Source organism: Poecilia reticulata, chromosome 22 (genome assembly GCF_904066995.2).
Source record: "Poecilia reticulata chromosome 22, P_reticulata-male-v2, whole genome shotgun sequence".
Taxonomy (NCBI): Eukaryota; Metazoa; Chordata; class Actinopteri; order Cyprinodontiformes; family Poeciliidae; genus Poecilia; species Poecilia reticulata.
Genome location: NC_088851.1, coordinates 9,762,563 through 9,789,852, shown reverse-complemented (window position 1 = coordinate 9,789,852; position 27,290 = coordinate 9,762,563). Strand labels below are relative to the sequence as shown.

The following is a 27,290-nucleotide window of genomic DNA, read 5'->3' as shown; positions in this document are numbered from 1 at the left end:
GTGAGTCTTTTTACACTTCTTTACAAACTCCGATCCCTACAGTCACGAAAGGGAAAGACCTTGACGCAAGTTGGAGTCAGCGATTGCAACAATAATAATGGAAAAAGAAGAAGAAAAAAGTTTTCGAAGTGCGCATCTGGGTGTATGTGTGTGTGTGTGTGTGTGTGGGTGTACGAGTGTGTGAGTTTGGGGAGCCGAGCGCTGACGCCGTCAGTCTGGGCCATTCGGATGAAGAAGGGAAAACTGTTCCTCTTAACTGTGTGAAAGGCAGAGCCGGGGTGAGGGTGCGAGTCGAAACTTTCTGGGTCAGATTTAGGTTCCCGGTTACTTTGGAATAAAGAGGAAGAAGCAGGGGGGGAGAGCTGAGATTACGCGAGTGAATATGTGGGATTAGAGTCTGGCTCGCTCTCTGCGGTTCCGATTTCTCAGCTTTCGCGAAAAGAATGTGTTTTCGTCTCCGAAGGCTTCAGATGGAGTGAGTGCGCAACAGGAGAAAACGCTCTTCTTTTGACGCGCAGTTCCAACAGGATCGCAACTGTTGCGTTACTTTTTTCTCTGCCCCCCCCCCCCCCCTCTACCCCGTCCTCTCCCCTCTCCGCATTGTGGAAAAACGGCAACATTTTAACTCGCGTTAACACATTGTTGTTGTTAGAAAAATATTTTGGAGCAGAAGATGCTGAGGCAGTCAGATTTGAAAAGGAAGGTTTGGTTGTTGCGAAATCACAGGACTGACGCTTTATGGGGGCATATTTTTGCGTTGGATAAGGGAACTGGAGGGATGGGGGGGGGGGGGGGGAGCGTTGCAGCGACTTTCCGTAGAATTTCTGTGCGGTTGCAGAATGCAGTAAAAAAAAAAAAAAAAAAAAAAAAGGCTTTGGGGAGGAAAAAAAAAATCCCAACTCCAGCATATCCTAGCATTCCTTCCAGCCAGTCTGTCTGCCTCCCTCTCTCTGTCTCCCCCTCTCCCAGAAACGACTACGTGTCTGTTTGTGCGGGGAAGACAAATCCTCCTCTCAGCCTCTCTGATGCAGACGTGGAAATCAAACATTGGCCTCCAGCTCAAAACGATCGATTACCTTGGCTTCCACGTGTCCCTAGAGAGGACAGCTCACAAGCCCTAAAAGTTACCTCATTCCCTCTAAAGGTGCTCCATGCTGCTGGAGGTCTGACTGAGGAGTCAAGGTGCAGATGTCTTGAATTCTTGTCGGCCGGGCTATTTGCCGTGTAATGACGGGACTGAGAGGTTCCATTGTCAGGCTGTCATCATTATCCTTGGAGAGAGACAGAGGGGGGCGGGGGGAAGGAAGAGGGGGTGGAGGGGGTGGGGGGTGAATATGGAGCTGCGCATCCCCTGGATCCTGGATCCAGTGGGCATGTTGGAGAGCATAAGTTCTGAAAAGCTGGGGCAAGAGTTTTTCAACAAGATCCACAAAATCAACTTTTTGTATGCTTTGTCACCTTTAGAACAGCAAACCTTTGTTGGTTTTTCAGCTGGTTGTGCATTTTTGTAACTTATAATGTCCAATTAACCCCCCCACCCCTCCCCAATTAGCATCAAGGTTTCATGCACACAAGTGTCTGGTGACATTACAGAAGGCATTAAGGAAGTGCCATCCTGTACGTCCATCTTTGTGTTTGCATGCTTTTAGACATTATCCTTCAAAGAGGGTGTAGGTCAATATGATTTGTGTAATATACATTTGTCTTTTTTGGGGGTGCAACCTACTTTGATACAACTTTTCAAAGTGCTTGTCTGTGTGCGTCATGTTACTAGAATATTCTTGACAGGCTTCGAATCCCTTCTGGTCTGAAAATATCTTAGCATCCCCTAAGAAACGCTGGAGAATGTGACTGGAAGGAGGGATGTTTGGGATTGCTTGTTCCGTGACCCAATCTCTGACGAATAGCTAGATGGTTGTTGAGCAATTCCTACTTTCATCGATTTGTTGTTGTTTTGCGACCAACTTTTTTGTGGAAGAAATGACATTGTCTACCTTAGAACATTTCTCATAAATAATAAACCACTTCATACCTACCTGTTGGATGTTTCATACCAGATTTGACAACCAACGACGGAAAGCAGTTCTCATTCCCTGTTCTGTACCTTTGGATCTTTGGTGTATTTGTACCCAAATTTTTGTGCCCTTGACGGTGGGATGTTTTGTACCTAGCATGCACAAAATCATCATTGTCAAAGTGTTTGGTAACCACTTTGACTACCAATGGTTGACAGTGATTTTAAAAGGGTTATGTTACCCCGTTCGCCGATTCGTACCTTTATTTTGCTTTGGTTCGTTTCGTGCGAAATGGTTCTGGTTGCCGCATGGCCTTTTGTCCCCACCAGGAGGTTTTGTAACTGAATTTATTCTTTAAGAATATTCTCACAATTTAAGGTGAGTGAATGACACCTGTATGGATTTTCTGTTCTTTATGTGATGTCAATGTGCTATATAAAAGAAAAATCTGTATGTTGAAATGTAAAAACCTACATTTCATTACCAATCTGTGTTTTTTGATGTCTCACTGAATGTGTTGGTATCTTTAAAACCGCATTTCACACATTTATCCTTGTATTTTCTTTTCATGAGGGGAGTTTGGGGTGAAGGAGACTCGGAGTAATCCGATCCCAAATATGTGACGTCAGATGACATTCCTTTGGTGAAAAGCTGATGTGGCCATGATGTTTTATACCCCACACACACACACGCACACACACTTTTTCCTTTTCTTTTTTCTTTAAACAATCTGATATCTGACTTTCTGGGGGGCTTGTTGGGGTTGGAAGTTTAGGGAATGAATGAGGTTGGCCTCCAGCTGAAAAGGTGTGTTTAGGTTTCGAGCGCGGAGGAATTCTCTCCTTGTAGAGCATGAATGAGCAATTTATCTGGCTCCCAGAAGTCAGGAGCCTCAACAAGGTTCAGAGGAGTTCAGGAAAGCTTTATTTCGGGTTTACTTAAGAGATAATACAGCCATTCATTTTCCTCACTTGTTCTAAAAGGCTGTCTTTTTTTATTTAACTCCAGAGTCTCACTCGGGTTTCAACAGGTAAGAAAGGATTACGCTAGGGATCGGGGAGGCCTCCCCTGGTCCTCAGCCCTCAATTCAGCCATTCTTTGTTTTAAGATTCCTAATTAAAGTCTGCAGCTTGCACTTGAAAAAAATAAAGAATCAGTGTCACTGAGCTTTTGTTTTTCTTCTTTTTTTGCTCAACACATGTTCAGTAAGGATGGAATTCCTATTTCCTCAGACGGCTGATGCTGTTGGAGTTCAACATTTATACACAGTGCAAGGATTGAAGTTTGGCTGTGTTGATCTGGCACTTTAATTATTTTCAGTTAAAGCTTATTTCTTGTGTGCATCCTTTAAAGAGTGCTATTTTTCTTTTTATGCTGTCATTTCCAACGTATCAGTTTATGGATTGATGACCAGAATCTATTTTTTTGTATGAGCAGAAGTAGGCCTGGACCAGTCTAAAACTCCCACTACTTGATAATCTTGAGTAAAAAACTCCCAATATGTCACTGTATTGACACATTAGTTCAAAATAGAAACTGCAATATACCTGTTAAATTCATCAAAATACGTAATATGGTGGCACATTGGATTGAAAACAGCCTGTGCAGTTGTGATTGGTGCTTTACTGAAGAGGTACAGGAACATGACCCAAGCAGATTTGAATGCTTTTGTAAGGACATGAGGTTTTGTGATCATAACATTTCTTTTTCCCTCATGTGGGCTTTCGATCCAACATGGCTGAAATTATACCTGTAGTCAAAAAGAACTGTGTTTTGGCTGGAATCAAAGATGGCAGGATTTGTGGCTTTCATGTGAATTGACTGGAAGGTTGAGTAAATCCTTACATAAGTTAAAGAGATCTGTAACTGCTTGAGCTTTCCATGCAGGTGTGACTCACACACTGTGTGTTGATGCATTAGTGTGCCTCTAGGGTATTTTTACTGCTAAAACATTTAACCCAGTTTAAATGAATCACCCCCCCCCCCTTCCTTCTTTCAATTAAGTATTTGACTTTGAAGACAGTTCGTGATTGTTTTTTTTTTTTTATTTTGCTGTCATTTTTTCTTGAGAGAAAGTTGCAATGTCTTCCTATTTAGGGGGTGCAAAAAAATTACTCTAAACTTTTCTGCTCCCTGTTTCATGAAGCCTTTTATCTCTAGCCTCAGAGACAGTCTGTGTCTCTCTACCTGCACCAGCTTGTGGTTTCCTCCTGGCCCAATAAAATCTCTGCTACGCCTGGACAAAATGAGGTCAGGGAAGGGGCAGGATGATACTTGTCATTGTATGCGCACGCTTGTGTCTCTGAATGGTAACCTAGAACATGTTATCCACCGGGTAATGTTACGGAGCAGTGCTTGTGTATCGGGGACAGAGGCTGGAGGTGCGATAGAATTACCCAGTGAATGCAACGCTGCCCTGGAAAGTGTGTGAGGGTATGTGAAAGAGGCGAGCGATTGCAAGAAAAAAAGGAGGGAAACCACCCCCCCAAAAAAATCAAGATCGTGAGAAAAAAAATTATCACTATTTGCATTCTGTTGCACTGGTTTTCCAAGATTAATGATGTGGTGCCGTTCTTAGCATACTGACCCCCCCGGCATAGCCTTCCTGTTACCTGCTGAAAGTCTGGGTCTTTCTTATGGAGTCCTTAATGCACTGCATATGTGGTTTCTTTTTAAAATGCTGCTTGCACTTTTTATGTTCCTGCTTCTGTGAAAATAGCTAACTTTGATTCTTCTTCCCTCCATAAACTCCCTGGCAATGGAAGGATCATTGTGGTTACTGGAATATGTCAGGACTTAGTTAAGGAGTCTCCAACCAGGCTGTCTTCTCCGATTTTCTCTAAAAACATTATCTGTTGACAACTAATAAATTTACCCTTGGAGATGTGGTTAAACTCACCAGTTTGTGTAGAAAAAAATAATTGCAAGGCTACATTTTTAATATTGTGGGATCAATATTGCTGCTACTTAAAATTTTACAATGTGAAATGTTCCAAATGTGAAGATTTTTCACATTTCAGTTTGTTTTTTCTTTGCTCTGCATGTGTCAATACATATTTTGTGGTTCATCTACAATTATGTTCAGGTAGTTAAGTTTTGAGCACTTTCCCCCAAATAAAAATAAAATAATAATCATACAATAATCAACAACAACGAACCCAGATGAAACCCAGTTTCATAATTTAACAAGTTTTAAAAATGTATTTTGCAATCTGTTAAAATACCACTCATGTGATTAAAATCCATTTAGTGAAATGTAGGTTTGACTTATCTTGTGGAGTAGTCCAGCGTTGCCAGTCATGATGTCCCGGTTTTTTTTTTGTGACAAACTGTTATATTTTATTATACTGTCACAATATGTTTTGTTCATGTTTACAAGAAATAGCTTTTTTTAATTTGAAAATACAATCACGGTGCGGAAAAGTCAAATTAATTTATTTAATTTGATAGCTGTCAATGCCTACACTGTAAAAAAACAACAACAAAAAAAACTAATTTACAGTACGATGCTGGCAGCAGTGGCTGCCAGAATTTTACCGTATTCATATAGCAAAATTCATTTTACTGTATAAATACGCATTTTACCATATTTATGTGATAAGAATAAACACGGTGTAGGTAAAAGAAGATAACCAGTCATGCATTTCTACTAATGTTGAGCAGCTGTGGTTGTTAAAAAGTCTCATAGTTTTTATCAGAAACTGGTGGGCCTGATTGCCGCTTGTCACTTTGTGAGTCTGGAGTGTTTATGAGCAGCGCTGTCAGTTGTGCCACCTGTCTTTTCTTTTTACAAATACAACAGGTGTGCTTCCTTTCCCAGAAAGATTGTCTCCCTCCCCCCTTTCACAATTAACTGTAGCCAAGGTGCTGCTTGGTCAAGTGAACAAGCCTCTTCCCTCTTCCCTGTGTGTGATGAGAGGAGCCATGCTGGAGTTGGTCAGGCGTTCCTCTGACCAACTCCATTACCTATTAAAGGGCCGGCTTCATCCTGCTCATTCTGTGTCACTGTGACCGATTGCGCCACTTTACGTGTACAGAGTTGATTATGCATAAGCTTCGCAAGTGTTGCTGAGAAAGTGAGAGAATGTACCAAGTTGGCACTAAAAAGGGAGCGTGTTGGGTAATGTCGGGGTACGGTTTTAGGCGGATGAAGGAGCGTGGGGGGGGGCTTGCATTTGCTGTTGCGTTTAGTTTTCTGCTTTAATTCATTAAAACCGGAAAGCATTCGTGTGGTTAAGCCATGGGCTCTGCTTTGCCACATAAACTGTTGCAGGTGTGAAGCACACATAGAAACTTTGCCCTAATTCAAAGACAGCAGCTGCGTATCGGCTGCGTCCTGCTTTCACTTTCCATTTCCCAGCTTATTTCCCCCCTGATATGTCTCTGCTTGGTCTCGCTCCTGTATTTTCTCTTTCTCTCTCTCTCTCTCTCTCTCTCTTGCTCTTCTTCCCTCTGTTTCTCAGCTCCTTTTCTCTGCTCTATGAACGGTGGCTTTTTGTTGAAGTATCCCAGCATCCCGTGTTTGCTTGGCATAGAGCTGCCATGTTTACCCTCCTCCTCTCTCTTTCTCTTTCTCTGCCTTTCGTGCCATGCTCCCTCCTTCTCTTGCGTCCCAAGCCCCCTCCCCTCCTTTCTTTTTTTGTTTCAGTTGATAATTTCCACTATTGTTGACAGTTGACTCAAAAGACGATGAAAGAGTCCTTTCAGCTTCTCGTCTCAGTCTTTCTCTCACTGTCCCATTCCTTTCATGTAGATTAAAAAATTGTTGTTGAGGTGCCTGAGGTTTAGTGTTGAGAGAGAGAGAGAGAGAGAGAGAGAGAGAGAGAGAGAGAGAGCATTGTAGGCATGGGCAGATTAGATGGCGCACCAAAGATTTCAAGAAGTTACTCATACTTTTAATAGTTTCTATATTTAATGAAATGTTAGAGAAAACAGTGGAGGGATTGTTCTTATGCGGTAAAACAAAATTTCTCCGTTGTCGTATACACAAGGGACCGACTTTTTAGAACTCAATAGCAACATTATGACGATGTAGCGTTAATCTGTGTTATTTACAGAATGATTAGGTAATGTTTTTATACAAGAAAGGTTGTTTGCCAGCCTGTGCTAATAGGTTGGCAAAGAACATGTGGACTACCCTGTCCAAATGTTTTTTTTCCCCCTTCTGAACCCAAACTGAACTTCTACTATTCGACGTCCAAAAGACTTGTGTGCATTCTCCATAGATGGGGATGACGCGTTGCACGGCTTTCCCCAAAAACATTCCCGCAGCAAAACAGCGATGAAACTCAGACGAAAGCCCGCATCGACAAACGACCACGGTACAAGCAGAAATAGCGCCGTTAAGTGCCAGCAATGTGCTGAATGTTTGTGTGGCTACCAGCTGGAGGGGATGCTAACGCACGGTCTCTTGAACTTGGGTCATCCCGGGCCTGCCCGTGCAATTCCTGCGGGCGCGTTGTTCTCGGGTAATTGTTAGTTGAGGAGCGGCTCGCCGCTCTGTTTATGTGTTTATTTCAAATGGGAGACGGAGTGAGCCCCTCACCTGCGTACGCCCAGCGCCGCATCAGCACACATGCGGGGGGACCGTAACAACGCGTCGAGTTTGACTTTACGTGCCTGTATTAGCATGCCAGGCGTGCTGGTGTTGCTAGCTGGCAGGCCCATGGAAAGTTCCAACTGTTGTTAATGGGTGTTTTCATGCCCGTCGGCGAGTGTTTAGAGAGTGTGCCTTGAATGTTGTGCATGGGTCTGTTTGTGTTTATGCTGCATTTTTTTAACTTTTTTTTATCCTTCCGTGACTAAAATATGACCTGGAATAACAAGCAGCACAACAGTTTTGAGCATGAATTAGCTGTCTGGTGGACAGACAGGTCCTGATTTATGGGCTTCTAGCAGAGGAAGTAGCTGCTCTTTTATTCAAACCCACATTTTTTATTGCTTTTCCTTGTTAAACACCCCTACCTCCTCCTTCTCCTCCTCCTTTCTTTGACTCTTTTCTTGGCCTGCAGACACCCTTCGACCCCTCCTTCCCCTCTTGTCGGTGCACATACCCCCACACGTCTCTGCTCCACATACCTGTCATTGCTTCCCGTCTTTTATGCTGCTTCTCGCCTCCCGGCACCGTAAGAAATGCTTACGCGGATGAGGATAATCGTATGGCTCTTTCAGCCGGAGGTGCTGATTTCTGATTTCTAACTTTCGGAAAGTGTTGACATTCTCACACCAGTTCGTCTTTTCTTTGTTAGAGGACGGTTGTTGCAAAACAAGATTTTATCACAAAATAATTTCAGAGTTGACAGTTTGAACTGTTTTTAGCATCTTTTATTAGCAATTAGCATAGTTAGCACAGGTAGCATTACCAAAACACAGATATCTTCTATTCACATAACCTAGGAAATCTAAATCCTTTCCATAAAAAGTGTAAGTGATTAAACAAAGCACATTGACTGTATTCTGTTCATTTTTCATGTTATCTAATAGATGTTTTGCACTCTCTCTTGCTGCATTAATGATTCTTTTTTTGATTCCTTTACCTTCATTTTTCAACACCTGAGCTGAAAGTAGCTAACTTTGAGACGTCTTTGCTCTATTACAACCTCTACACTGAAGAGTATTGCTCTTCAATTCACTTCCAGCCCTTCACTGACCACATCTGAAAATTGGCTGAGCCAATCTGTACTTTCCAGTCTGTGTTAATAGGTTGGCAAAAAACTATACTTTCTACATTGCATGACTTAAACGTCAGGTACCTGAAAGGCTGATTTAAATTAAGTAAAAAACATATTAAAGGTTTGCCCATGTTTGGTTTGGACACAAAGCCACTGCCCTCTTTTTCCTCGCTATTTCCCTCCCTCCCCTCGGGTCGGACCCCCCACAAATCACTAAAATATTTCAAACTCAGTTCCACGCACACACACATGCACACACACACACACACACACACACACACAGGCAGGCGGGCAAAAAACACACAAAAGCCACAATCACATCCACACCCCTGAACCAGCGTGTGAAATCCTGAGGCTGATTGAGGAGGAGGAATGTGACCTCCTGACCCCAGGCTGTGGGGATGGGTGTTAAAAAGTGTGTGTGCGTGTGTTGGTGTGTGTGTGTTTGATGCATGGAGTCGAGTGATTGTATGTACACTCTCTATTGGCTCTCTATTCCCAGAAGTGCCATCTCTCATTTTTCAACCTAGTTCACTTCCAATGGATTGAACACTGATGCTTGCCCCCGTTTTTTTTTTTCTCCCTTTGTTCCCATTGCACACTTTCACACCTTTAACATAGCTTTCAATTAGTCAGGGTTACAAACATTTAAAAATTGTTCTTTCGTAATCTGGGTGGTCTTTTGTACTGTCAAAAATCTGATCTCTGAGACTCTCTTGTTTGTGAGAGCGGAAGCAGATTTCTCACATAGGTACGACAAAGTAGTCCCCCCTCTCCTCCCCGAGCCTTCACACACAACCTCAAACAGACACACATACACACTTACCCATTGAGCAAGCTTTTACATGGCCCATAAAACTGATGATCTGACCTTCTCTTGCGGGGGCGAGGCGGTGCTTTTGTGTGGCTCTTATGCTTGTGCATCCCAAAATTGAAAGTTTAGGCGTCCCCGTGTCAGTGCGGTGGAGAAGAGAGGGGGCGAATTCACTTCTTGACTCGGCATAACCATCTTAATTAAGACCCATGGCATCCAGCCCTGGTGGGGCTCGGCATTAGTGGCAGAGGCATGCTGTGTGCAGGCCCAGACGGCAGCAGGTCCACTGGCAGTGAATGTGGCCTTATTGTCTGGGCTCTGCGGTTGTCCTCTCTCACTCTTCTTTATTAGCCGCTTGTAATCTAGAGCTGATTACAATGATTGCAGGTCATTGAACTGAAGCGCGAGGTAATACGGGGGGCTTTGAGTCAGAGGGTTTTTCTTTTTTAGCAGCATGGTGCGACGGAAGATTTGTAGTTTTAAATTTGTAGCTTAAATTTCACATTAAATAAAGAGAAAGGTAGCAGTTGCCTGTTGACGTGTTATGTTAAAATTTGTTAAAGAAAGACAGACTGATGAAATATTCTAATCTTAAATGTCATGTTTTCTTTAGCTTTATGACGAAAATCATATTAATTGAACAAATCTGTTTGCGTGTATTTATTTCATGAAATAATAAACTGAGCTACTGAAATAAATTAACATTTAAAATGTGTTAAAATTGATTGAAGTTGGCTGTTTGTTACAAGATGCTCAAAGAGAAGCATTTCTTTCGAGGAACCGAGATTTTGTCACACTATTTGTGCAAAAGAGATTTTATCGTTATGTCAAAGCAAAGGCAAAAAAATATCACAGTATTGACACTTTAAATTGTCCTTAGCATCTCATATGTGTGTATTTATCATTATTAATACCACTGATTAGTGCAGTTAACATGGCAAGTATTACTGAAAGAAAAGTCTGCATGTGTATTTCTTTGACAATGTGCATCCTTACCTTAACTCTGATAATAGCTGCATTTTAAGTTACTTTCTCTCTGCCTGAAGAATGATTGAAAAGCAAAGTTTTCTAAACTTTGAAAACTTCCAGTTTTTTTTGTTTTTTTTTACAACTTCCTTTCAGACCAGGGGTGTCCAAAGTCGGTCCTTGAGGTCCAGCATCCTGCACGTTTTAGTTCTCTCCCTGGTGGTAGTAACAACCTTTTCAGCTTGTCAATGTTCCTCTAAGGGCTTCTAACGAGCCATCATTTGATCCAGGTGCGTTAAACCAGGGAGAGAACTAAAATATGCAGGATGCCGGCCCTCAAGGACCGTTTTTGGGCACCCCTGTTTTAGACCATCACACTTTTGTGGTCAACTTCTAATTCTGTGGGTTTTGTAAACCTTTGACTTGTTAATGCTAATTTTAGCTTGTTCCCACTTCGCTTTAAGAAGCATAAAGGGAAACTTTGCCTTCCTGTGACCTGGTAAAAAGTTTTGTTCTCCTACATCCTAAATTAACCAGATATAGACTGTTTGTAACAAATGAATAGCTTCTAACATTCGTGTGTTTCTTTTGACAACATGTAGAACACACAACCAACTCTAGAAGGAGCTGACAATAACTCAACATCATAATTTCCACTGTTGAATATGGTTACTGTCAGTGCATCCTGACGCCAATTGCATTTTTGACCAGTTGATCACAGGTCAGGATCATTTGAGGTGAAGTGCTGGTTTCTTTTTTTTCCTACATGTCTAACCAATATAAAAGCCAACTTCTTTAGCCATTTGCTTTTAATATGATTCATTTTCTTTCATCTTCTTTTTTTTTCCTGTCTACTAACAAGCTGTATAGAAATGAGAACTGTTGTCTTACTATTGTGCTTTAAAGTCACAAATGGAGCCTTAAGTCTTCTCCAGTTGATATATATTCATTTGGAATTTGCTTTGGGTTTATTTTTATCGCAACAGATGAGGAGCAAGAAAAGAAAGGGAAAAGTGGAAAAAAGGAAGAATGCTGTGGTAAGAAGTTAGAAGAGAGCTAAATAATAATACAAGATGGGAAGAAAGACGGAGAGAATGCAAGAAAACACGCTTGCAGTCTGCTTCTACACCTGCAGAAAGAGAGAAAAGGAACGGAGAACCGAAAAAATATTAGCGACAAACAACACGTGCATGAATGACAACATCAATCCTTCGATCACTTCTTCCCTAAACTCTGGGGGAGATTGGACTTTGCCTTGCTTTGCCGCTTGTTTTCTGGCGATATTACACCAATCAATTACTCGCATTGAACATTTGATTCCCACTGGTCCGCATTTGCAACTCCCTGCCTGTAAGGCTTGCATCTGATTTACAGCTATCTATAATTCCCTATAATTTCCCTGTAATAAACTTGCGCACACGTCCGTGAGTCTGGTTGGCTGCGTGCGTGCACGCGCCTGTCTGCGTGTCGCTGTGCGCAGCGGAGAGGAGAGGAAGTGGCTGTGTTTGTTTAAACTAAGCACGCTCAGCCATGTGGGACAATTTAGCGGGAATGAGAGCCTTGCACTCTCCTCTCCCCTTAACCTTATTTTGTGCTGCATTTCTCTCCCCCAACACCCGACCCACCCCACCCAGGCTTGAAACCTTCTGAAAGGGCGGCTGTCTTTTGAAGGCTAAGCGGGTTGTTTGGGAAGTAGGGCCAATAGTGTATGCATAGTGGAGAGAGAGAGACGGGGGGGGGGGGGGGAGGGGGTGATAGGAAAAGAGGAGGGCTTCGACAGGTTAAAGCTGGAAGTGGGGCTGCAGCCGGCGTAGAGGATGAGGGTGGATGCCGTTTGAGCATGGGTGCATTAAAAACAACTAAGTAAGTTTTATTGGCCACTGTTTTTTTTTTATTTTTTATTTTTATTGTAAAACTATGCAACCACCATAGACATGCACGGTATACACGCTGCCTCCAGGAAAAGCGTCAGTTCTGCAGCCAAGGAATCATAATCACAGCTTTGCACGGTAATAAATGTGAGCGAGATGAATATTGAGGTAATACAAAAGCCGGTGTTATGTAAGCTCATGCTAGAATAATGTTTTCATGTCTGGGATTCAAATGCATTAGTAACCATAGCGGATCAGATGATTTTGATTCATGTGTGTGTGTGTGTGTGTGTGTGTGTGTGTGGGAAAGAGAGATAGACAAAGACACGATGTTTGAACTTGAGAAGAGTTCAGTCCTCCTTCATATTGCCATGGCGACTAGACGTGACTGTGACTTTGAAAAAAACACCCATTTTTTTCTGAAAATGACACATCAGGTAAGCAAAAGGCGGCAAAGCCGAGCTTCTCTCCAAACTCTATGTGCAGCGTTTTGCAAATTGTTCATCTGCAAAGTCGAGAGATGAGGCGAACAGACTGGATATCACAAGGAACTACCAAACAAAATTTAATGAAGCATGCAATAGCAATCAATAGTAATATATTTGCAATCTATTTGTATATTGGACTGCCTGTTTCCTGTGTTTTATCTGCATTGGACAGAAAATTTGTAGTGTTCTGAAACATTTCTCAATCAAGTTTCATGATGTTGGAAGAAAAATCCAGAGTGTCTAAGTTTGGGAAGTTCTATATTTTCTACAAAACAAATTGCTCTATGCTAGTCATGTCTATACTTAGAACATATTAGATCCAGCTTTTCCTGGCAGATACAAATTTCTCATATTTGTTCAGGTCTGATTCAAAATTCTAATTTTGATGCAAGTTATTTTCAACAAGGAATATTTTTTGAATCCAAATTAAAAACATAAAAACCTTCCCATTATCTTAGCTTGGCACACGTCCCTAATCTTTATCTGATTTCAGTAAATAAAAAAATGTATAATAGTACATTCTATTTGCTGAAGAGCTCACCAAAACCTGATAAGGGAAAGTTGGCTGGGTTTGATGTCTGGACGATTGATTGGTGCGTCTACTTCTGCCGCCAATTAAAAAAAAATTTTTAACTTCGGTGCACAGAAAAGCACACCTAAACGCATGGAAGTTTTTAGCATGTAAATCTGCAGGGCTTAATGGGTATTTGGCTGAAAAATGGTCTTGAGGCTAAAGCTGTAAAAGAAATAAATAATCAAGAATTCAACAACCTTTTGATGTGGAAAGTAGATAGAGTTCAAGTCAGACAATTCCTCGTAACCGGAGGATATAAATATTATTACTAGGGTCTGAACTGTCTGGCTTTGCCTCCAGCTGACATAAGCCCACCGTAGCTTTTAGTCTGCGGCCTTGTGAAACCATCGGTCCTAACAGCGGACAAGCTGAGCCCGGAAGATCCGAGGTGTTAGGAAGGAGTATCCTGTGAGCTCTGCCCTCAGTAGAGAAAACTCTTCTCAGGAGGAAGACGGGGAGTGGGGGTCTAAGTGGGGAAAAGAGGGGCGGAGGGGATGAGGACAAAAAGAGAAGGGAAAAATCTGGAAACGCTGGCATGAAGAAGAGTGACTCATGTTCATGCGCTTGTGGGAAAATAGCCACTTCCTCTGTATAAAAAACACGCAAACACCAACAAAATGTGTGTTCCCTGTAATGGTAGCGAAATACCAGAACTCGATACTGGTACCAAAAGAATGAACTTATTGGGAGAATTCCACTTTTGAATGTGCAGATGGAAAATTGATCAGTTTGACTAATTAAAAACATGCAGACACTCACACACACACACACACACACACACACACACACAGAGAGAGAGAGAGAGAGAGAGAGAGAGAGAGAGAGAGAGTCTTGCTCTCTCCTGGTGTGTGGTAATATGTTAATATTATAAAAACACTCTTGAATTCCAGGCTGCAATAATACACTTGGGAATTTTTCTTCTTCGATACAATAGAGATATTAAAAGGAAAAGTTTTAACGTGCTTTTGTTTCTCAAACTTTCTATAACAAACACTGCACCAGTAAATACTAAGATCCACAGGCACCACCAAACTAGTGGACATTTTAAAATAAATCTAAAAAATGTAGAACAATTGACAGAGCATGGTAGATTGTAAGATGTTTATTAATTTGGATTTCTATTGGTTCTTAATAAACTGCTTTTCCAAATAGGTTGTAAAAATAAACAGGAATTCAATGTGGGAATATTGGATGCTTCTTACCAGCCCAGATCTATATAAATTATACATATATTTTTTTTGCCTATTTACCATTTAGATCACATGTTTGAATGACATGCACAAAACCTCCATACTTTTAGGTGTGCTTTGTCTGTGCACACATCAAACAGAAGAATAAAAACAGTGGAAGGCGACATAGTTCATTTCAGAGATTCACCACTTAATCACTTAAAGATCGAAAGCGCTCAGTTTTTCTCGTAACACGGCGATAGATGCCTCAACAAAATTCTTTATTTGGACTTTGACTTCTTCTGCCTCATGAAGTCGCACCCCCATTCATGCACTGTAAACCACTGCAAATGCAAAGTATGAATGGGGAAGAGGTCGGTCATGTGGTATTTGTTTGGTCACGTGACAGTGATAGTGACGCGTCGCAGGAGAGTGTGGAGTTTAACTGAAGCAGGGAGGCTGTGGTGAAGACGGCTGTGTGGTCGGGGTTTTTTTCAAGGTGTCGATAAGCTAGTGGAACATCTATGCAATATTGGTAAATTTCACAAATATTGGTGAAATATCGGTGCATCCCTTCTAAATTGGAGTCTTCTTTTGTCGGTAACATTGCCCCAGCTGAAGAAAGCTGCTGTCAGAGCTTGTGTATGGTGCAGCAACTTCTACAATTAGGTCCATTTAAGCTTTATATCTTCTAATTCTCGCGATCAGCAAATTTTTCTGTTTATTTCCAAAGGTTTTTGACCAAAATGAGGCTGATGGGGGTAATTATGCAAATTAGTCAGTATTGATTCTACCAAATGCTTGTCGTGGCTCTGCGTTCTGACCCCACAGAGAGGTGTCGTTGTCCTGTCTGTGGCAAATGTAGGAAACATCGTTTTTTTTCCCTGGTTGAGATCAACAGCGGCGCTAATTCAGTTTGCCTCGATGTTTGGTTTGCAGCTTCTGTTTCCAGAACGAGCTCTAATCAGCGACTCACGTTGTTTCAAGCCTTATTAGTTTCTCCTTGCTGACTGAAACTCTTTTTCTTTTCCCTTCTGCAGCGTACATGTCTTGCTTTTCTCTCCGTTGCTCTTGAGCTACGTCGCTGCTACGTGGCAAGTGCTGGACTGTCAGGGCCTCTACTGTGGGTTTACTGCCTACTGGCCCCCAGCCCAACCAACCAACCAACCATACACACACGCACGCACGCACGCACACACACACACACACACACAGTCAGCCAACTCACAGTTGTACAGCTGTAGGAGGGAGGGCCGGCTCTAGCAGATGTGTGCATCTGCTATAGACAGCAGTGCTGTGCTAATGTAAAGCTAACAGCAAACTCTCAGTGGAGCCCTCGGCTCGACACAGAGCTTATTGTAAACTGTGCTAATGCATGAAAAACGAAGAGTGTGTCCTAAACTCTTGGCTTCACTCTTAATTTGCTGGACTCATTCAATTTTCTTTTTCCTCCTCGTCTCCCACACACATTACCCACTGTGCAGTATGACAGGCAGGACTAATGTTTGCTCTGCGGCAATAACACAATTAGGATTCCACACGTTTCTCCCTCTGTGCTCACTCCGCCTCCGTTCCCGTTGTCTCTCCATCCCCATTTTTTCTTCTTATCTGTTTCCTTCCTTCCCTTTTTTCTCACATCCTCCTTCACGTGTCTTTTTCACCTCGTCTCTTTGTCACTTCTGCCCTGGATGGACGATATTGATTTGATAGCTCTGAATTGCTTTGTTTTTTTTTCTTCCCCCACAAATGAACATCACCCTGTTAATAATGGTTTGCGTGAAAACGTGCTATGTTAGTTGTGTTCACCAAACTCCCACTTTGTGGTTGTTTCAGGTGATCAACCACCACAGAGCTATTAACCTTTCTGTTTCTCCCAAGCACACGCTTGCACTTTTAAGCAGTGGCTGCAGGGACTCTCTCACAATTGCTGACCTGAGTGTAAAATAGCCGTTTCCTCTTCATTTTGTTCTCAAGGAAAACCGATCTCCCTCCCACCCCGCCCTCTGTTTCTTTCTTCTCCGTTCTCAACTTCTTCCCTCTCGCTCCCTCAGCCTCCCTTTCTATTCCTGCTGCACCCCCTCTATCTGGCCATCTTTCTGTGTTGAGGGTGTTGTCTTGTCCATGGATGTGCGCAAAATTGTGTAACTGTAGTCTGGCTCTGGAAATAGGCTGCTGCTTCTTGTCTGTCAGCTATTACTTATCCCCGCCCACTGCACTGGCAACAGCCAATGACTTCCCACCAGGCTCTGAAGCGAGGGGAGCTGTGCTTTTAAAAGGGCAGAGGAACGCGATGGAGGCCGGGTCTTTCCAGGAAGTGGATCAGATTATCGCTGGTCTGAGTTGCTTTGTAGAGACCAGAATGAACCTTTAAGGTAATATCTGACGGTGTTTTCTTTTCACAAAGCATACAGTAGTGACAAAAACACTGCAAGAGGTTTTCAGAAAATGTAAAGTTTTTAAAAGTGTACTAAAGTGAAAGGGGGAAAAAAAAGAAGCTATGTGTGTTTTGTCAGGATTTGAGTTGATTTTTATCAGAAGCGAGTCATAAATTAGGCTCGTTAGCTGCTAGTTGAAACCATATAGTGGACAATGACTTTTATCAGGTTCTGAAGCATTCGAGTTGCGTTTAAGTCCGTCAAAGTCATTTCGCTGCTTGGAAACGTACATAGCCGCACCGGCCTATAAATTGCTGATGTCTCCGCCGCGCTCGGCATTTCACAAGGACGCCGTAGAGGGCTGCGTCCTGAATTAATCTGTTGGATTTATTCAGGACGCAGCCCTCCGTCTCCAACGCCGAACCATGGATTCGTTCACGCGCGAGCTGACGTGCAACGGCTCCGACTTAAAACCTGCATCATATGAACTTCTTCGTGTGGTTTCCATAATGAGGGGATATGAGTTTGAAAACATTTCTCCGTCGTCTTAAAACTAGCATGTGCTTGTTCCAAATGAAAATTGGCACTTTCTTCTTTGATTTCCAATTTTGACTTCCAATGATTCACTTCATGCTGAAGTGCCCTCTGGTGGTTGAAGAAAACCTCACAGAGAAGCAGTTGCATGGTTCAAAGCGTGGGGGGAAAAAAAAAGTGGCGTCCGAAAAATACGGTAGTTTTGTTTTTCATAACTGAAAAATTCAAGCATTAAAATGATGCCGTCTACCATGAACTGCTTTATACAAGAAAGATCCTTCTCAAAACCCAGTTACAAAATCTGGGTATTGAGAAGGAGTTGACTAATACTCAACTGCAAAATCAACAGCTGAAAATCGTTTTCTATTATCATCTTTTTGTCCCTTCGTTATTTCTTACCTCTGTTGTTTGCTTGTGTCATATTTGACTTTTTGGGTAGGAAATTGATGTGCACCAGGAATATGTTCTTGAGTTGGCAAAAAAAAAAGAAGAAAAAAACGTGCAATCTGGTTAGATTATACAGGACATGGGATGAAGTTACTCAACAAAATATCTTGCAGCAAAAGATCTGAATTGTTTTATCTAAAATGTTTGATCAGCAGATACAGATACTCGCTTATGTCATACAAGTTACTTGCTCGATTAGTAGATCAATGTGAAATATAAAGTACTTAGCTGTGTACAAAACTCTAATCAACCAGAAAATGAACTGACATTGAATGCTTTCAGTTCACTACCACAAAATGGTTTGTTTACAAAAGTACGAAAAGTGGGGGGGGAAAAACTACATTTTTATCTTTAAAGTTGTAATGTAAAGGTGCAAATGGATTAAATTACCGTAAGCCATTACAGTCATATTCCTTAGTTAATGTCAACAGAGGTGATTTACAACTAACAGGCAACAAATTGTATGTCAAAGGGAGTTTGACTGAAGATCAAGTGTCTACTAGCTTTAAAGTATGTTGTACGGAAACAGGCAAGTTTAAGTTATTGTCTTTCTGTGTAAAAAAAAATCAAAGAGTTTTTACCAAAGGAAGGGCGATGTTATGATTTGTGTATATTTATATAAAGCTTTACAGTGTGCCGTACAATTTCCAACCTGGCATTTAAACGGCTCATTTTGGAAGAAAAAAAAAAGCAGCAGAAACGAGAGAAAGCTCATTTGAAGTCACTGGGTCATCTATTTCTTGCCAATGTTCCTGGAAAACTGTCCTGATGAGAGGATTGGATATGCTGGTAGATGGATGAATGGGAGAATGACAGGGGAGAAAGGCTTTGCCCAGGGTATTCATTTTGTGTGTGTTGGTGTGTTGTCTTTATGTGTGTGTGTGTGTGTGTGTGCGCACTGGTGTTGAGGTCGAAGGATGGCTTGGGGAGAGAAGAGCTGAGGCTGTCGTTTACCAGGCTGAGTCCTGACTTGCCTGTGGTCCGGCTGGACTCAACGATCTGCAGAATTTCTGGCATGTAGAGGAAATGGTAGAAACGGAGACAAACCCAAGAGAAAATCTAGAAAAAAAGAACGAATGGCTCACAAGACGAGACAATACACAAGTCCTGTGTTCATAAGAACTTTTTTTTAAAATAAAGAATGTGTATGTCTTGATTTTTACAAGTAGCAAAGGAGTATCGCATTCAAAAACTGCTGTTTAAAGGATTGGTGATGAGAAGTGAAAAATTCAGCCTCGACTTTGTGGAGAAAGAAAGTATTAAAAATGAGCTTTTTTGTGTTTTAATATGTAGAATGAAGATTTTATAAAACTCAAACTGTGTATAGTGCACACCAATCTTTATTTAAAAAAATGCATAAATTACTCTTTAATTTATTGCCAATCATAAGTTCTGGCAAAAGCTTAGCAGCTAAATGTTCACCTGTCCCAATGTTTAAAAAGTGGGAGGAGCTTCTTCGATACTTCAGTCTGACACCAATACAGTGGGGTTTTAATATTGTGATATAATGTGACATGAACTCTTGCATGATGTAAGCCACTTCTGGCGTCGCCCTGTGACAGACTGGCAACCTGTCCAGGGTGACCCCGCCTCTCGCCTGGAACGTTAGCTGGAGATAGACACCAGCAACCCTCCTGACCCCATTAAGGGACAAAGGTGTAAAGAAAATGGCTGGATGGATGGACTTCTGGCGTCTTCATGCAGAAGCAGCTTTACAGTGGACTCCTGTCTGTTTGTAGTTCAGTATGTGCGTGTGGATTTCTGTGGATCGTAACTTTAAATTATTTGTGGGAAACTCACCTGTTTGGTGTTTTTTTTTTTTTTTTTTTTTTTTTTCTGTAGAGCATATCTATATTATTTGAAAAAATATAAAGCGGTTTGGGAAGCTGAAATACTTGGATGTAAAGCTAGCTTGTTGGCTAACGTTTGCTAAGCAGCCAATCTAGAATCGCCACTAATTTTGCTTGCTACTGATTGGCTGTTGACCCAGGAGCAGAAATAAGGAAGGCTGTGGATGCTAGCTTTCCTGGTAGGGCAACGCCAGTTTCCACTGTATGCAATAATGCACACTAAAAGATGTTTGGTGTTTCAACCATTAAAATTGGCAGCCATCAATAATTTTATTGGCGCTCTCTAGTATTTGCTGACTTCAGCTATTTGTGGGATGTATAGCAATTGTTCTCTTTAGACATGATGGTAAATAACCAGACCACTGGTAGCTTATGGTATTAAAAATCCTCTCCATAAACTAGATAATTCCTTAATTTCTAATTGCAGTGATAAAAAATGTTGGGGCTGTTTATCAATTTAAGCATTTAACTGTGGAGGCAGCGGTCAAAACTTACTGAATGGTTTCCAAAATGTACAGTATAGATGTGATGACCTGACACAGTAGCTCGTCTGATTTAACAATATGAGAAGATGAACAAACAGAATAGAGGTAACATTATGCTATGACATTTTCTGAATATTAATGTCTTCTTCACTCGTTATGGTGCGTTCACTAATTTGAAAAGCTTGCAACTGGTCAGTTAGGGAAATTCAAGTGAAAAATATCTGACTTTGGTCAAATATGTCACATTTTTACATCTATACTTTGCCGAATTATGCAGGAGGTTATTCTGCATTTTGTCATGTATGGTTGTTCTTGAGTAGTACTGTCTGCTTCTCATCCTTAAAAAATCCAAAGATGGCACTTTTCTTACAGTCTCTATACTCATGTCATCATTTGGAAGAAAATCCCTAATTAGAAGTTTTGAAAGAGACTTAAAAGTGTCCCAAAAGGTTCAAGGAGCATCTGGCTATGATGGGACCTTCATTCATCCTCGGACTCGGTTTCCCGATGCGCCCCGTCTCATCTGTTGGAAGTGGGAAAACGTGCCGTCGAGTCTTCGGTTTATGGAGTTTATGAAGAAGTAGCTTGTTCTTGCAGAGTCTTGCAAGCGTATGCACACTCAAATGTGTCCGTTGCATTCCACCCCACCCTGCTTTGAGTTCTTCTTCGTGGATGACATATCATTACGACAATTACAGGGCAGGAGGACCTTAGCCGCTCTCGCAAACTGAGGCGTGCACACATGAAGGCGCTGCACCGGCGCATGCACACACATATGGAAGCCAACCCGGAACGAGCTGAAGCTACATTTCGATTTCAAACGCCTTGCCACTGTCCCCAACTTTCAGATTCTCACTACCTACTACTCCCTATCCTGGCTCACCCCAACACCCCCTCCCCACACACACACTGGTTTTCCATGTGTGCTGAAAAGCTGCTCACCAATGTGGGAACCAAAAGAAGTTCCATCTTTTATAAATCCCCTCTCTGTCTTCTCAAAGTGTGTGTGTCAGTGTAAGCACAAGCACAGCATTCCTTTTTGCCTTCCTCTCCACTCTTCTTTCTCTCCTCCCTCCCCCTGCCTTCTTTTCTGCATCACTCTTTTTACACTCCACCTCTCTGCCCTCGTGAAGAGGAAAAAAAGGTTCCAACTTTGTATGAGTGCGTGTGTGTGTGTGTGTGTCTCTGTGTGTTAGAGGGTGAAAGAGTGAGAGCGCAGGTTTCTCTGAGACTGAATACCTTTTGTAAAAGGAGCTGGCACTGAATGGGAGTGGTGTTGGTGGCAGTTTCCCACAATATTTAGAAGCTTTGCCCCGTTTCTCCCCCAAAGGCACGTACACAGGCGCACATGTCTGCGTGGCCATGCGTGTGTTAAACACCAGCACACACTGGAGCTCTCAGCTGATGAGATGAGGTTGCAAGGACTCGGATTTATCCCGGTCGTGTGTGCGTGTGTGCGATTCGCCGCGCCTGCTCTGCAGTTCTAAGCATTGACACCTGAGAGCATTCCTCACTGCTCAGAAGACCCAGCAACAAGGAAGATGATCCCTATACCAGTGCCTCTATTTTTCTCTTCCTTATCTCCCTTCTTCTGTGTCGCATTCGGCTGTACATGGCACCGCCGGTGCAGTCAAGTCGGCCCCCATATTCACGACGACCTCGCCACAAACGGCAACAGACTTCAAACAAAAGCGCAGTTTCGGTTATTCATCCTGCTTTCTCTTGTTTCTCGTTTTCTTGTGTGCTTTGTCACCGCTAATGCGCAGCACCAGGAAAAATTCCCAGATTGCTGTTCTTATTTCATCTCTGTCTGCGAATAAGGAAAAGATTGATAGAAATGTTCTTGGTTCATAACTTTAAGAAGGCTGACTTGTTAAGTCTGGAATGCTCACATGTAACCAGATTTCTTGCACATTGATTTTAGTTGTCAGCAATTATTGTGTTGCTCGTAGTTGTGAAAAATCATGAATCATGATAACGGGGCTACTTTGTAGTCTGAAAAAGTAAGGAGCTTGATTTAAGGGGTTTTCCGATGTCTGGATAAATATGGAAAATGAAAATGGAGCATGAAAAATATTTGAATTCCCAGACTTAAATCTCAGTCCTGTTTTCCGTCAATCTGTCCATCCGTTGCTCCATTACCGTCTTTCCAAAAAAATTAAAAAATGAGAACAGTTTGGAAGACTCTGAATTTGACATCAAAGATTTATAAGAACTTTACAAGAAATAATCACTTATTGTTGGTAATACTGATAAACTCAGACTGAGTTTATCAGTTAGTTGAAGTTTATTGTAATCATAACAATGACTGAATTGGAAAATTTTACCTTGACATGTGATCCCCAAAACAACTCTGCGTTTACATTTCGAAATGAGATTCAGTGGAATTCCTGTGTGTAGTTCACAACTCGATGAGGAAATATTTTAATTTTTTTTTACTTGTATTTTTTCCAAGAAGTTCTCCATACAGTAATAGTTACTATAACCAAATGGAGTGTGCTTAGGTTTTAATTTCCTTAGTTTTGCTTTTATTACCACAGTGATGAATACCATAAAATATTTTAATATTTTTTTGGATAGGATGCTTTTTCTTCCCTGCTAGATGAAACCTGGAAGGTCACACAGAGGTTATAGATGTTAGACTGCTGGACGTAGAATTGGTAAATCACTTATTTTATGGGCAAGACCTTAAATTAGCAGGACAATCTGTGCCGTAAGCATGCTCAGGGTTATAAGTTAGTATCAGCGTTAAATTTGACTTCTTAAAACGAAGAAATCTTTATTGATCCCAAAGGGAAATTCAGTCAGTAGGAGAGAAACGCTTTATGATGATGAACGCTGCAGCATTTTAAAACTTCTATAAGCTTGTGCGACCAATAACCAGTTGCTGACAAAGAGATTAGATTGACTGATTTTTTATCTTTCTGCTGAACTCAAACATCCATAGCAACTCCAAGGCTCATCAATTGGAAGCTTGTAGTTGCTCTTACTGTTGTCGCCAAGAGGATTTAACTAGTTGCTTTGGCGCTATGGATTGGTTCAAAAGTGGCTAATAAAACTAACCGATTTAACAAAATGCAATTTATGCTTCTGCAGCTGTCGCAAAGCTTACCAATGGAATGCGTTTTCTGGGTGTTCCCAAAAGATTCTTGTTTGGATAATACTGTACTCCAAAAGCTTTGCAAAGCATAAAAACTTGTGTTGTAACTGTAAGGGCAAAAGGCAGCAAGCAGCCAGCAAACTGAACAAAATGTCCTGATTCTTACCCAATATTTTTATTTCTTTTAGTACACTGGGACATGTATTTTTGTTCATCTTTCATACTAATGTGCCCATGCCAGTAGAACTGCTATGCAGAGTTGTACATCATTTGTAAACAATAATATGACACTTTATAAATCCTGTGTTGGACCAGTGCTTTTTTTTTTGTTTCTTTTTTCACCTTCAGATGATAAATCACTTTCCCCTCCACTTGCTTCTTTTTTTTTTTTTTTAAATCGTTTTAATCTCTCCGGACGCTTCCAGATAGGGGTTCTGAAGCGAGGGCAGGATTACATCTGAAATCGATGCTCATCTCTTTTTGTGACACATTCGCTTATGAAAAGGGCTTGTCATGTCATCGCGTGTGAACCGGTCGTCATGCTCCATTTAAATGGCCGATCAGATCTGAGGCCCTGTGAAAGGGCAGAGCGGAATGATCGGAAACCTGCGTGTGCCGCGGAGCGGGCAGAAGCTGCAAACGCGTTGCGGTGTGTCGGAGAGGTGCGAACGCTGCCCTGGAAGTAAGTCAGACTGTCTGTTAGGTGGTTGCGAATATCCATTACGCTTCATCAGGTTGGGCAGACTGGAGTCATCGGGCGTGCGTGTGAATAATAAATGACTATAAGTAACAACTGTTGTGTAATGAGGTCAGATCTGCCACTGAATATCTAAGACCTCTGAGTGTGTGTGTGTGTGTGTGTGTGTGTGTGTGTGTGTTGCAATGGGCCTTTAACATTATGCATCTTTAATGCCGCACACAGTTTCCATGCTTACACAAGGCTTTTTTTCATTTAATGGCACATGTGCTAACATCCATTCACATGCATGCACGTCAACACACATGTTCACATCATAACCCTTCATGCGGACAGACGAGCGGGTTGATTGCTGCACAGATCCGACGTGGAATTTTAAAATTAAACAACTTATTCCTGCCTGGAATCTCCATGTTATTCCTCCGGCATTCCAGTGGGGGGGAAGGAAACCGCGCTGTCTGTTTGCATCCGTGTATGTATGTATGTATGCTTGGCATGTGGATGTATGAAGCTGCTGTCAACAGCTGCTGCCATTATTCATGCATTGATGCTCATTATTCATTCGCAGATGCATTAAATGTTCCAGTGTGTACATTACATCCTGCTGGAAGCATGTGGAACGCCACCGTTGGAAAATAACAGGGCATCTATAGTTACTCTGCTAATGAATGGGACTTGGATGGAAAAACGTTGTTTTTCGTCTTGTGTCTTTTGGCTCTCTGCTTTGAAATTTAGTGCGGCAACAGGATGTGTTGTTTGCAGTTACCCATAAGGCATGTGTGAACTTCATGAAGCCTTCTTGTAATCGCATGATCTGGATTTTTTTTTATTTTTCTATTTTATTGCTTGAACGGAAGTTTAAATACATATGCATGTTATTTGGATTCAATATTGAAGCCTTTTGTTCGATTTTCTTTGTTTTTACAGAGATGTTGTAAAGTATTTATGAGTAGTCAGTATCTACATTCCAATCTCGCTTGTGGTGATGAGATAGGGATCGTCACCGCACAAATGAGATCCTGGAAACAAGCAGCCGAAACAAGTTGCTTCCATTGGACAGCAGGACTCTGCTTTATACATAGATAAGGTGAAGAGCTCCGTCATGCGCAGTGGAGCTGCTGTGTAAAAGAGTTACCAGGATCTGAATGGGATGTCTCCTGAGTGCCTCCATTTGCAGGTTTTCAGATAATTTCCCAATGAGAACCTGAGACAGAGCCAGAATCACAATGAAGGGACAATATTTCCCTCCGAATAGCCCGGGAACAACTTTAGATCCCCAAAATTGTAGCTCAATGAGTCATCAGTTTTTGATTACAGAACACTTTTTAATATATTTGGATCTAGTTGGAACAGTCTCGGCATGAAGATGTTGTGCAATCGGAGCTGTCAAAATTAGGACTATTTTCAGTAATGGTGCCTGTCATGCTTGGTGCTCTGTTTACATTTCATTCTGATAACGCTGAGACATTTGTCACACTTCAGTGGCGTAAAGGACAGATGGAATTTGACCATGAAGATGATCTGGTATCAGGACCACATATGAAAGTGTCTTTGGTTTAATTTGGAAAAAAAAATCAGATTTTTACCATTAAGAAGTGTCCATAAAAAGTCAGATTTGGTGTAGGTAAGCTTGCAGAGAGTTACGGTAGCTCTGGTTTTTCTGGAGGTAACGTTACACTGTTTCCCATCTTGTCGTGTGCTTGCATATAAAAAAGATTTTACGTGGGCCTAATTGTGCAGAAATGAAATGCAAGTCTTCTCATATTTATGACGTATGCAAGATGGTTATCATAGATCTTCTGTTTTTGTATGTTGCAGATGGATTGGGATACAAGTTGTAAAAGGTAGCTACGAGTCAAATAATTATCAAATTAGTCAGAAAGGAAGTCGCAGCACTTCAATAGATCACTTTAAGCATTTGGCATGCTGAGGTAAATTAATCTTCAGCACAAACTACATAGCACTGACTGATGTTAGTATTAATCCCTTACATCAGAAGCATTTGTGTGAATAACATCCTTCCATTGTTATAAAAATGCTCTATGTATGTAATATGGCTTAAAAGAAATTTGACTTAGTAATTTTTCTTTAAAGAGTCCTTTAACAACCTTTTTACCAGCTTTGGACTGAGAAGTAGCTCTGCAGATGCGTTTGTTCCTCCAGGTGTGTTGCTAATTGTTGCTGGCTAGTCTGAAGGAGCCGAGTGGAGGCTTTGCGAGGGAGGACTGCTCTTTCATGCGAAAGCTTGGAAACTGCAGCTCTGAGGAGCTTTGTCCTTGAAGGTGGTGCTTGGACTCCCCAAGCGTTTCACAAAGCTGAATGGTTGCCATGGGAGATTAAATGATTTCTCAAACATGCTTGAAAGAATCAAAGCAAAACTCTAGGTGTGTTTTTGATGAGGAATTAACATAACATGACGTAGAACTCAAAAAAGTTCATTTTACATAATACCACCGCTTTAAAACTGTATATTTGTCTATTCCTTGCAATGGACGGCAATAAAACGTAGTGTTTAGGTTTCTGGCAGAATTGGCAAAGCATCAGCTGTTTTTTGTGGTTCCTTTTTAGGTAGTGTCCGTAAAACCCATGCACCATTAAGAGAAAAGCTTAAGTTTCGGTTAACATGCTGATCAATTGACTGATATTTTCCGATATAAATTACTCCTGTAATCCTTCTTCTCCCTCATCACTCCCTATTTTGCCCCAGGCTAAGTCTTCTCTATTTCTCTGTCTATTCTTTTTCCTGGCAAAGCTCACGGTGGTGTTACCATCGGTCTGAGCTGTGCGTGCGTGTGCAAGCGAGGTTGCGTGCATAAGTCGGGAGGGCTAGGCTGAGCTGGAAACGGGGCGTCGATGGAGAATTAAACACGGATGAGGACAAAGTCGAGAAATAAAAGAAAAGATTGATTGAAATTTGCCAAGCGGCAACGGAAGGGTGGCGTGTTTATGTTGCAGCAGGACAAGTCCCAGCTGGGTGATCTAAACCTAACCCTTCCAGCGACCTTGTCAATGGTAATAGAGGGCCGGCTGAGAAAGGAGGCCCACAGTGACACACAGCTGCTTTTGGAGGAATGCGCTGCACACGTGCACATGCTTATGAACTATATGTGTCGGAGACGGATGTCAGACGGCTTTCTCTGACTTGGCCACATCAAAAGAAATCCCCAACACGTACGTATCGTGTGCACTAAAAGCATCGTTTTGCCTGCGGTCAGTGGCTCCTTACCAGTGGTT

General features: G+C 41.8%; 1 protein-coding gene across 3 annotated transcripts in view; it reads left to right on the top strand.

The window, feature by feature from the left end:
- Window positions 1-27,290, top strand: part of fndc3ba (fibronectin type III domain containing 3Ba) — a 104,029-nt gene that overhangs the window by 129 nt on the left and 76,610 nt on the right. Inside the window, exon 1 of one of the 3 annotated variants that reach the window (XM_081602983.1) lies at window positions 16,836-16,940. The exons of the other annotated variants lie outside the window; for them this stretch is intronic. The gene's annotated coding sequence lies outside the window, so the exon portion shown is untranslated. Of the gene's footprint in view, window positions 1-16,835; window positions 16,941-27,290 lie in introns of those variants that run through there. 3 annotated transcript variants of the gene reach the window in all.